The sequence below is a fragment of the Hippopotamus amphibius genome, chromosome 7 (genome assembly GCF_030028045.1).
Source record: "Hippopotamus amphibius kiboko isolate mHipAmp2 chromosome 7, mHipAmp2.hap2, whole genome shotgun sequence".
Lineage (NCBI taxonomy): Eukaryota > Metazoa > Chordata > Mammalia > Artiodactyla > Hippopotamidae > Hippopotamus > Hippopotamus amphibius.
The window spans coordinates 131,019,719-131,031,828 of NC_080192.1; the positions used below are offsets into that span (position 1 = coordinate 131,019,719).

Genomic DNA, 12,110 nt, shown 5'->3' on the forward strand with positions numbered 1-12,110 from the left:
TCCCTTCCTTTTTAAGGCTGATTAATATTCCGTTGTATGTATAGAACACATTGAATTACCCGTTCATCCACTGATGGATACTTGGGCTGCTTCCACCTTTTGGCTATTGTGATTAATGCTGCTATGAACATGTGTGTAGAAATATCTTGTTTGAGTCCTTGCTTTCACTTCTTTTGAGTATGTACCCAGAAGCAGAATTACAGGATTGTATGATAATTATATATTTATTTTTTTAAGAAACCTCTATGCTATTTTCCTTGGTGGTCATACCATTTTACATGCTATGAACAGCACATAAGGGTTCCAATTTCTCCACATCCTCACCAACACTTTTTATCTTCTCTTTTTTAAAAATAGTCATCCTGGGAATTCCCTGGAGGTCCAGCAGTTAGGATTCTGCACTTTCACTGCCAAGGGCCTGGGTCTGATCCCCAGCTGGGGAAATAAGATCCTATAAGCCTCACAGCATGGAGGGAAAAAAGAAAGAACGAATGAATGAATGAACAAAAGAACGAAAAAGAAAGAAAGAAGGAAGGAAGGAAAGGAAAGGAAAGGAAGGGAAAGAAGAAGAAAGAAAGAAAGAAAGAAAGAAAGAAAGAAAGAAAGAAAGAAAGAAAGAAAGAAAGAAAGAAAGAAAGAGAAATTCCTCCTAATGGGTGTGAATGGTATCTTATTATGGTTTTGATTTTCATTTTCCTAATGATTAGTGATGTTGAGCATCTTTTCATGTGCTCGTTGGCTATTGGCATATCCTGTTTGGAGAAATGGCCGTTCAAGTCCTTTTCCCATTTTTTAAATTAAGCTGTTTGTTTTCTGTTGAGTTGAAAGTAAACAAGTTTCATTTGTAACTCTGTGCAGGACTGAGAACCCCATCTTGTCCTCCCCACTGTCACATGCTCAGTCCCTGGATGTCGATCTCATGTCCCCGTCCCTAGCCCCAACGGCCCTCTGGTCACACAGAGCACAGGAGCCAAGAGTCAGACAGGCAACTGCCTCCCCTTTTTCCTAGGACCAAGGAGATTATACCTGGCCTAGGTGTCTACTCCAGATATCAAAAAATTATTTCTGAAGACCAGACGTCTGGGAGGAATATCTGGAATAACAACAGCTGACAGTTACAGCTCTCGAATTGAGCTGTGACTTCACAGTTGAGTGAGTGCCCACCCACCCCCGAGGCCTCCCCAGGAGTCCTCACCAACAAAGAGGGCTTTTTGTGGTTTCTGCAGAATCTGGGAGAGAAGTTTTAAATTCCTAGGTGGGAACCTGAGCAGGGCGGTGGCTCTGGAATGCCCTTTTCAGTGGGGATGTGAGGGAGTGAGGGTGGGAGAGGCAGGGGCTGTCAGCACGGCCCCGTCTGGAATCGCAGGGCTGGAGCCCTTTCATAGGATGACGGTTTGTGTGGCCCGAGCTGCTGTCTTATTAGTCTCTCCACTGCTGCCTGTGATCTTCTCCTCACGTCCCAGTCCCCAGTCGCTGGTGTCTTCCAGGTCACACAACCCACATCCCCTCCCTCTGGAAAGCTCCGTGGGCTTCTGCCTGCCAGACCTCTCCCCCAGGGGTGCCAGAGCAGACCCTGTTAGAGCCCTGGGGTCGGTGGAATGAAAAATGTCCCTTTATTACAAGAGAGGTGGTGACTTCATGGAGAGGAAAAAAGTGACTTCCATGAAGCATGGTTTCCATGAAAGTCATTTTTCTCCTTGGGGGCAAAGAAGGACATTTTAGATCTTAGTGCCATTTGATTGTGGAGAAAGGCAGTTTCCCCACAATGCTTGAAACCACCCAGGTGCTCTTTTTTTTTTTTTTGCAACGAGGTGCCACAGATTGGTAGATTGAGAAGCTGAGGAGCTTCTACTTGGCACACCTAGGTTTCAGCAAGAAAAAAGTTTCTTTCACAGTTTGAATAGTCTTCAAGTTTTGATGATTAAAGCTGGTTGGAACAGCATTAACTGAATAGATTACAGCACTCGCTTACAGCAGGCTCTTCGCGAGCAAGATCAGTCAGACACACGCGCTGCACGCAGTCTCCGGGCCTCACTCCCCCAGCTTCTGAATGTGGCATCGCCACTTCCCAAATTCTGGGGACCTGGCTTTCGGTTTGGAAAACCAGAATCAGAGCATGGTCATCTTATGTTTCTTCAGAGCAACCAAACAAGCCAGTTCAATGGCAAAATAGCCTACCCCAAACAAATAAGCTAATTCAATGACAGAGATAATCTACGCATGGCTCAAGAAGTCAAACCATTACAGAACTGCAACAAAACGGCCTCATGTGAATGTGGATATGAGGTTCCTGAGCTAAAACCCTGAAGCTCTCACTCAGCATCAGTGCAACGACTGGGGATGCACATAAACATGGAGGAGATGCCTCTTGTCACAGCCCACCCAACACGGTAATCATTTTCTGGACAGGACAGACCAGGCAGCTTCCCCCCGCCCCCACAGCGAGCACTGACAGACCGGCCAAAATTCAGGCTGCTTGTTGTCCCAAAGGTGGTAAGGTTGGCCTCACTGATGAGGGATTCTAGATCAGAGCTTTAGAAAATACCTGCACACGGTTTGGCAAGACAACTGCATCTAGGCTCCCACACTGCCCTCTACCCCTGTCTGTGGTGAGAGACCAGGTTTTGGGGTTTTATTGGTAATTCTAGTCTGTTAAGAACCAAAATGTGGTCTTGACACGCACAGCTAGGACCACAACTCACACTACATGCTCCTCTCTCAGCAACACACGTGGGAGTCTGACGTGGCCCCAGACTGGTCCACACCTTCAATGAAAGAAGCCCAAGGATCATGTGCTTGGCTGTCAAGGTAGTGCCAAAAGCAACAGAAGTTTCTAAGTGCTTACTCCCATTTTATCTTCTCTCAGGCTGGTAACTGATTTGCGGTCTGGCAGCATGAGGACCAGGCCTAGAGTAGCATCACTTCCTACTGGCCTGGACAGCCTGGACAGCTGCAGCAGCACCCAACCTAGTGCCCGGGTGGAACTGTGTGGATGCCCGTGGCAGCATTCATGATCAGGTTCTTCCCTGTGGTCTTTCAGAACTTCCCAGGAAACTGCTGGACTGGACCCTCACGCATCTTCCTCCACCTGTTCTCCACATGCCATGGGCTTCTGACTTAGACTGGGAGCTCACGGGCGGGGCCACATCTTGGGCATCGGAACAGTGAGTACCCAACATGGGCCAAGTCCAAGGCCAGAAGACAAAGCTGGTCCTTGCCTTCAAGGAGATCGTGATTCCCAAAATGAATCCAGAAATAACCACTTGTTCACATGATTTGGAGCAGAAACCAACCCACCTACACACACAGACAGCAGTTAAGATATGCCTGGTATTTTTCCAAGCACTGTAAACAGAAAGCCATTTAATCATCAAATATTTGATTCTCACCCATGTAAGTCAGGGCACCCTAAGAAGCCTTCTGACCACAAGGAAAAGTAGTTGGTTAGACTTAAGTCTTCAAGATAAACTCAGAATCGAACTTCTGTGCAATTTACAAACAATGATGGCAGTGAGCTTAAGTGTGAAGAAATTTGAAATCGTACTAACGGTCTCACTTTTAGGTTTATTTCAAGCCTTAAAATAAAATTAGCTGGACCTCAACTTACAATGTCAACTGTGGTAATCAGTGAGCAATGTGGCTAAATGTGTGTATATTCTGCCATTTTAATAAGCAATTTATATTCTGTATGAAAGGGAATACTGGCTCTCTCCCTTCTTTAGAGGTTGGCAGTTGTCTAGAGGCCAGGCTTGTGCATCCCTTTAACCCATCTAGCCACCTGTATTTGTTGATCTGACCTCAGGCAAATGCTCTGTCTCTCTAGAATTCCTCTGCAAAATGGGAATAATGCCACCCACACCACAAGGTGAGCAACCAAAGAGATGCCGTGTGAAAGGAATGGTTCTCTCCATTGTTCCTGCTCAGTAAACAGTTACTGAGTCTATACTGGTTTAGAAGCTCCAGGAGGTGAATATCTCATTAAAGTTCCTTAGGAGGCTAAATTCAGCTGCAGTTTTGATCCGAAAGCAAATGCTTAAAGCTGGAAATTTGAAAAGAGAAGATAAAAGAGAAAGGTAAGTTTTTGTTTTGTTTGTCAAAATTCACATTTCACCTTTCCCCACCACTTCTCCATGTTGCTAAATATCCAAAAGGAAAACAGGGATGATTTGGCAACTGTTAGCTCTCTAATTTTGCCTAAGCCTTTGACTAGCTTTTGCTTTTCACAGGACAGAGTCCTCTTGTCTGCTCTCGCTTCAACGTCCCCGCCACTGACCCCGCTTCTAAGAGCCTTGTGGGGATGCCTGAGGAAGAAGAAAGCCTCCTGCCTGATTTTACCTTGAGGGTAGAAACAAGCCTAGGAGTAAGGAAGGGGGAAGTGGTGCAGCTGGCCAGAGAGGCACCCAGCCACCCCAAAGCCCCTTGCTGCCTCGTCCTCACCCAGCATCATTTCCTGTGGGATCACTCAGTTACAAGTTTGATCAAAGGCACCGTAGCCATGCCTTTCTTACAGAGAATCTCAAATTGGAGAAGTCATCCCTTGCCTGAGAGGGTGTGAGAAGAGTTAATACAGGGAGCAAACACATCTTTGTGATGTCTGCCCCAGGTTCTGTTCACATCCTCTTACCCATCTCCAAAACAAACCAAAAAAAAAAAAAAAGAAAAAAAAAAGAATCCCTGCCTCACTAAAGAATTAAAATAGGAGTGGGAAAATACAGTGTTATTGCCCTTTCATAGGGGTCTCTATGATTGTGAGGTTTTTCATTTTTCCTTCAAACAATGCTTTTATGAAATGCAGGAAGGACAGACTAGGATGGACTTGCGTTGATCCTCACAAGTGCCAAATAGATTCAAGTTATTGCTGGAATGAAGATGTTCCAAGAAAATTAGGCTTCAAAGTCTCAAGCCATAAATCCTAGAAGATTCCATTTAGATTAGTTAGAATTCATCAACAAGCATATTTAATAGATATATGCCCAAATAGAGCATCTAAAATTCCACAATGAAAAACCATGAAGACATAGCTACACGGCTACTGAGATCCAAAAGGTAGCCTTTGATGTCTATTACCTGACACCTTCTCTGGGCATAAATTCACCCAGGCAAATAGTTTTACTATCAAGTTTTGTGCCAGGCACTGTGTCAGGCACTGGGATTCAAAGGTGAACAGGCCCAGATCAGTCTTTAGTGGTCTTGGATGTATCCTTAATCCTTTGTACATTGTTTCTACTCCTTGATTTGCTATTTATTTATTACGCTGGCTCAACATGCAAACAGACGCCATTCAAGCATCTAAAAGTTTTTCTCACTAGCGTTCCTGGAATCAGAACAAAGGGAAGCAGGTAGGCAAATCCCAAAGTACTGTGAATGTTGGACCTGGTCAATATTCTTATTAAAGCTCACGTTCCCGCTAGTAGAATTATTTTATTTAAAACGTTAAGTGGCACATACAACGTGGTACCTGGTGCCTGATAGGCGTGTGTAGCAGTGCAAATGCCTTGAGACCCAGTCTGGAGTCTCAAATGCATGCGTGCACACACACACACACACACCCCGAAAACACAAGACAGATGGCAGTTGGCGGATCTGGGTTCAAACCCAGATGTACAATGTGTGTGGCTAGATTTGTGGCCTTGGCCATTTGATTACCTTTCTGAGCCTCATCTTCCTTTGTAAAATGTGGATAATCCCTACCTCGCAGCGTCGATGTGAGGATTAGACGTAATGTATGTAAAGTACTAAAATATAGTGGGCAGCCATAACTGGAAGCTATTATTATTATATTATTGGGGCTTGATACAGGTTTGGTGATTGAATAATAGGCAGATTAGCTGACCTCTAAAATCCACATCAACTCTAAAATTATGATACTAAAAATGGAATTAAAAGTTCATATATCAAATCCACTCAAGGACATTTTTAACTATTGTAATTGTGATGCAAATCTCTTTTCAGAATAAGTCCTGCTAATGTGACTCACAGAATACAATATATTTATATACACCCAGGCATACTATGAAAACGTTTATGATCAAATTTAACAGAATAAGTGTCTATGGTTTCTGAGATCTCCAGGGGTTGCTGCTGCCTCTTCCATCACAGCTACTTCACTGAAGCTCTCCTTTCTAGAGCACTTCTCTAGACACTGTGATGCAGGTTTTACCGGAGTTATCTTGGCCATGATTATTCCTTCCATTTTCATAAAAGAAAACGGAGGCATACTGAGATTAAGGATCTTTCCAAGGTCGCACAGCTAGTAGGCACCAGGCATTGGACTTCAACTCTGACACTAAGCTCATGCTTTTACCCACTCTGCCATATCGCTGCAACTCAGGCAAGCCCTGAAAGCAAAACATAAGAGATTGGTGGAAACGTACCCACAGAAAAGGAAGAACAAATGTCAGTCACATCTACTGCATTCTTCCTCTGACTGTATTCTGTTGACTGCATTTTCACCATGTCTCTTAAACAGAGGAGCGATGTAACATATCCGTGTACAAAGTGGGAGAATCCTTCAATTCCTCTTCTGGGTATATATGGAAAAAAAGTGAAAGCTGGATCTTGAAGAGATATTTGCACACCCACGTTCACAGACATGTACTGTAGGATTTCCCCTTATATGAGACATCTAAAGTAGTCAAATATACAGAAGCAGAAAGTAGAATGGTGGTTGCCAGGGGCTGGGGAAAGGGGAAATGGGCAGTTGATGCTTACTGGGTATAGAGTTTCAGCTTTGCATGATGAAAAACTTCTGGATGTCCATTGCACAACAAAATAATTATCAACACTCCTGAACTGTACACTTTAAAATAGTAAAGATGATACATTTTATATTGTTTCTTTTTTACCACAATTTAAAAAAATAAAGTTGCAGAACATATATTTGTATATATGTGTGTATATATACATATTTTACATATATTTGTATATATGTTTACATATACATCCTTAAAAGAGTCAATGATTTAAAAATTTTAAAACTCTAGAAAATAATTATAAAAATTGACACCTGTAGGGCCAATGGCAGCCATTAAATGTTTGGAGAGCTGACCTCTTGGCCCAAATCAGATCACTTACACAGTGCTCAACCATCCCTGTTCTAGCTTCTGAATCATCAGCAGCTGCTGCAGAGTCAAAAGTCTGAACCATGTGAATTTCATGCAGATATCCTCTCTCATGGGAAATGAGAAATCTTCCCTTTCTCTCCCTAAAGGTGGAGATGCCCCAAGACAATAAAGATCATTTCACAAATAATTGTGTTGCTACTACCAATTACCAACCTACCTCATCTTTTTTTATTTAAAAAAATTTTCTTTTTGCAGCTTCAAATTCCCTTTTTTCAAGTGATTTCCTTAAAGAAAGCAGAGACTACTGAAATCTGACCTAGGACTTCAGGAAAGTAATCGGGTAGCTTTTGTAGGAAGAACCAGAGTTTGCTTTCATAGTGATCTCGATCGCAGCAGGCAGGTAAAGAATTCTGACACACTTTTCCTTCTTAACCAAAATTATTAAGACTATTTTTTTAAGCATATGAGGAGATGAATCCTGATTTCCTGAGTAATAACAAATGCCCATCTTCTGCACAAATTACATTCTTCCAGTTTCTAGACATTTGGGTCTACATGTGATTTACCTGTCTGCAGAGAGATTTCTTTTTTTTTCTTTTTTCTTTTCTTTATTTCTTTTCTTTTCTTTCTTTCTCTCTCTCTCTCTCTTTTTTTTTTGGCTGTACTGCTTGCGGGATCTCAATTCCCCAACCAGGGATTGAACCCCCGGCCCCGGCAGTGAGAGCACTGAGTCTTAACCTCTGGACTGCCAGGGAATTCCCTGCAAAGAGATTTGTTATTCTTCAGTCATCCTACATGGTTTCTGCCTTGCTTTAGCCTCACCCACCATAATCAAAGGCTGGATTTCTTATTCATGGTGTTTATTCCTCCCCGTACCCCCAAGTAAGCACTTAGTTGATCGATTATAGAATCACAAGATTGGTTATAATTCCGTTTCTCCATCTGACTTTGAACTTAAGCGCTCCAATTATTTTGTCTGGTCCTAATAAGTCAGTAGCGTGCTAATGCTTGCCTTGATATTTCTGAAATATACAGGGTGTGATTAGCATGGGACTGCATCATTAGAAAGCAAAGTTGAAAGCGGGTGAGCAAAAGCATCACTTGCATTTAAGCAAAGTTGCCTGTTCAGTGAACTTACAATGTTATAGCGACCCTAGAGACATTATATACTGTGACTAAATATATATTGTATTCAGAAAAATCCTCCGATGCTCCCGAACCTTCTATCTTTGGCTACTACTGCATGAGAAAAGATCCTAGGAGGACAGGCTTGTTCCAATACACAAAGTCCAGAAGTCTGTTTTAGCCAGATATAGCTGAAGACATAAAGAATCCTTGAACTATAACAGGGTAGGAGGGGAATAAAGGAAGGAAGGAAGGAAGGGAAGGAGGGAGGGAAACCTTTAGTTAATTCTGCTGGGTTGGATTGACATCTCCAGGCCATAAAGCAAGAAAGCCTTAGAGTAAGCCTGCTGGAAGAAAAAAGAAGAAAAACAAAACAAACAAATAAACAAAAAACCCCCATGCACACACATATATCAATGAGATGCTAAAAACTACATTAGTATCAGTGGTGTTATTTGAGTCTATTAAAAAAATTTAACCCTTTTATAACTGTGTGCAACCAGGAATAGTATAAACTTTTGGGAACTATCAGACTAAAAAAAAAAAAAAAAAAAGAAAAAAGAAAGAAAGAAAGAAAGAAACACTTTAAACTGGGAATGATTTGCAGCCAAATCAATTGATAAACGAAAGGAAAAAACATGGTACAACTGAAATTGATGCCAAAGATTTATAAGGTTGACTAAACAAAAATGGAATGGATCACCATGGAAATGCATGAATACTGAAATAGGCAAGATTTGAATAGACTAATGATATGCCTCACTTAGACTGACAGGTGTTGATAACAACTGTGACACTCAATCCACACCAACATCCACACTTCTAACATGTTTATTCCTAGAAAACACGGGCTGGATTTAAAGGTTCCTTTGGTAAGGGCTTATAAAGAAAATAAATTTTCTAATCTTAAAGGGACTAACTCAATTCTCATCTACTAGAAAAACAAAAAAAGGTTTTATCCATTTGCTTTCTGGATATGAGGAGGTGCAGTGAGCAGAAGTCATTCTCTTGGGCTCTACTAGTCTTTGTTCCAATAAACCTCTCATAAAACTGAATTCTCAGTCTTGCTTATCTCCTGCACTGAGTACTTGAAGTATGACCACCACTCATTAGAAGCATAATTAAAAAGACACAACCTAGATTCCTCCCTCCCATCACGTACAGATGAAAACCAATAACCCTTAATCTATTTGTTACCATGGCTACCATAGGATATTTTATTTCAGTACAACTCTAGGTATTTCGTTTGGATTGTTGCTTGCAAATGAAAGTTGGAGACCTATAAATTTCTGTTAACTGCGCTAGAAATGGAGAGACTGAACGGAAGAAAATGTTTTCTTAATCACGGACAAATATGGTTTATAAGATGCTTGTGCAGAAAAGTTATTAAAATTGGTTAAATGCATCAGCCCATAAACCAATTTAAATGCCATTAAATTCGTATAGAGTTTAAGGGCACATATGTTAGTAGTTCCCTGATTTATAGCAGGACGATAAATCAAGTGCACTCAGAACAATGTACGGAAGGAGGCCATATTCATCAGTGGCACACAGCCCGGTACTTGTATAAACGCCTAGAATATGTGACTACTCGAATGCATGCATGCCAGCCAGCCTTTAAAGTATTCACCTGTGAATTATCCGACAATGTTTTGGCCAGGAGTCGGGATGAACAATCGGTAAAGTTGTTCATCATGCCCGCCCCACTCCCAAAAGTGGAAAAGTAGCTCTGCACTCTCCATGGTAACTTTTGAAAACATCACGAATTAGGTGGGCTAATTAAATCTGCTGTCATTCATCCTAAACCGAAATAATTCCTTAAATCTGCCCTCCCAGGGCTGAGTTGGAGATAAGGCCACAAGGCGAGAAAAGGAACTCTGTAGTGACTAGACAGATGACTTTAAAGCCACTGAAATTAGGGTAAATACAGCTGTAACCAGGACAGATCTGTCACTGCAAGAGGAGTCCGAATCCCAGCGTAGCTCGGCTGGTGAGAGGCTGGAGCCTGCAGCCGTGGAGCCTCACTCACTATTCCCTGAGCTGACCCAGTGGAAGTTTCGCGGGCAGCAGCAGATCGCCGTCCTCAGCTGTCCGGTCCCTCCAGCGCCGAGATCTCTCGTAATGCTACAAAAATACCTGCGTCCGTGGTTCGCCCGGGGCGCGCCGCGGCGCAAGCACCGTAGGGAGAGAGGAGAGCGTTTGCAGAGCTGCAGGGACGGCAAAGGCGGCGGCTCCTCACCCATCGACATCCCCAGGGACCGCGCGGGAGGACCCGCCAACTGCCCGTGTCTGCCGTTGGGCTCCAGAGCCCAGGAACGACAACTGGCTTCTCAGCTGGCGGACCCAGGCATCCGAGACTCGCGGTTCGGCCCCACCACCGCTGGCTGCAGGCAGGCAGCGCGTCCCCGCCTTCCCCAGCCGATGCAGAGCCGACCTGTCCGGGGGCTGCCTCCGACCTATCCAGGCTCTCCACTCCGCTCTCCCGACCCAGGGCGAGCGCTCCCCTCCCTCGGGGGCCCGCACCGCCCAGCGCCCGCACCCGTGCCGCGACCGCAGATAACCCTCGCGTTCTCGGCCCGCTCCAGGCCCCAGAGACCCGGACGCGAGCCCTCTGCCACCCGGCACCTCCCGCGGCGGTCGGGGCGCGCGTCCACACTCCCACATTACACAGCTCCCTGTCCACACTATCCCGCACATAAACAACCCCTCCCCATCCAACACCACATCCTCGCCGCTTCACCATCCCCGTACGCTCTCCTTCCCGCCCCCCTTCCCCCCACCAAACACGCCGGCACCCACAAGGTGTTAAGGGAAGGGGGGGGGGGTCACAACAAGGTCTGTACAGGTTTCCTCCCCGTGGTTTTCACGCTCCTCTACCTCTAAAGTTACTTGGGATTGAGTGAAGAGACCCGGTCCCCAAATGCGGGTCTGAGGATGGGAGGGGGCAGAAACCCCAACCTGGCTTCCTGCTGCACAGAGGTGCGCACCTCCCCAAAGGGCCGGGCGCGTCGCCGCCCCCAGGGTCCAGCCCTCCGCCGCCTCCTCCTGGCCCCCAGCCCGGCTCGGGCCCTGGGCCGCTCAGGGGAGGCGGCTTGGAAAGGGACGCATGCTGTCGGGCCCAGCCGAGGGGCTACCTCGGCTGGGGGTCACACTCGCTTCCAGCACCCCCTACCACCGCGACATTGGCCCCGGGCAGCCCCGGGGCATACACACCCGGGGGCAGGAAGTTTTTCCTCCCCCCTTTTCCCCCCGGAGCAGCGCAGGCGCAAGGGCTCCTGCAGCCTTGCGAGTCCAGACGCGGGAGGCTCCTGTCGCCGCCGCCGCGGGAGCCGAGCCCAGCGTTCCGGGTTCTCGGGCCCCGCTCCCAAGCCCGGGCCGGCCCCACGCAGCCTCCAGGACCCTGGGTTCCCGGCGCCGCATCCTTGGCGGCCGCCGCGCCTGGCTCTTACCTCCGGCCGTGCGGCTCTGGCCCCGGCCCGACGCGCAGAGAGCCTGGGGTCGTGAGTGGGCGCAGGAGGGCTGATGGATAGGGGACGGCGCCTGCGGGTAGCGGTAGCTGGGGCCGCTCGGGTCCTGGCCGGGAGAAACGGATCCAGGTCCACCTCCTCGCGTTCCTGCTCTCCGCCTTCTCCCCCTTTTCCTTCTCCTCCTCCTCCGCCGCCGCCGCCTCCTGGCAGCCCAGGGAGGATGCCCGGGAGAGGGAAGTCAGTCCTTCTGCCTGTCAGCCTGTGCTGCTACGCGTGGCGCGGCGCGGCTCTCACCGAGGCGGCGGCGGCGGCTCCGGCAGCATCGCCCCCCCCCGCCCGCTCTCCCCGCAGCCGCGGCGGCCGCGGGGCTGGGGTTGGCTCCGGGCTCCGGGCTCGGGCTCCGGGCGGGGGCTGCGCTCAGGCGCGGCGGCCGCCGGGACTGCGGGCGGGCCCT

At 46.6% G+C, this 12,110-nt stretch overlaps 1 protein-coding gene across 3 annotated transcripts in view; it reads right to left on the bottom strand.

Moving 5' to 3' along the window:
* KLHL29 (kelch like family member 29) overlaps positions 1 to 11,891 on the bottom strand; it is a 310,874-nt gene extending 298,983 nt beyond the window's left edge. Inside the window, exon 1 of one of the 3 annotated variants that reach the window (XM_057741376.1) lies at positions 11,639 to 11,891. The gene's annotated coding sequence lies outside the window, so the exon portion shown is untranslated. The remainder of the gene's footprint in view (positions 1 to 11,638) is intronic. The other 2 variants (XM_057741377.1, XM_057741375.1) reach the window with 2 other exon arrangements.
* Between the last annotated feature and the right edge of the window lie 219 nt (positions 11,892 to 12,110).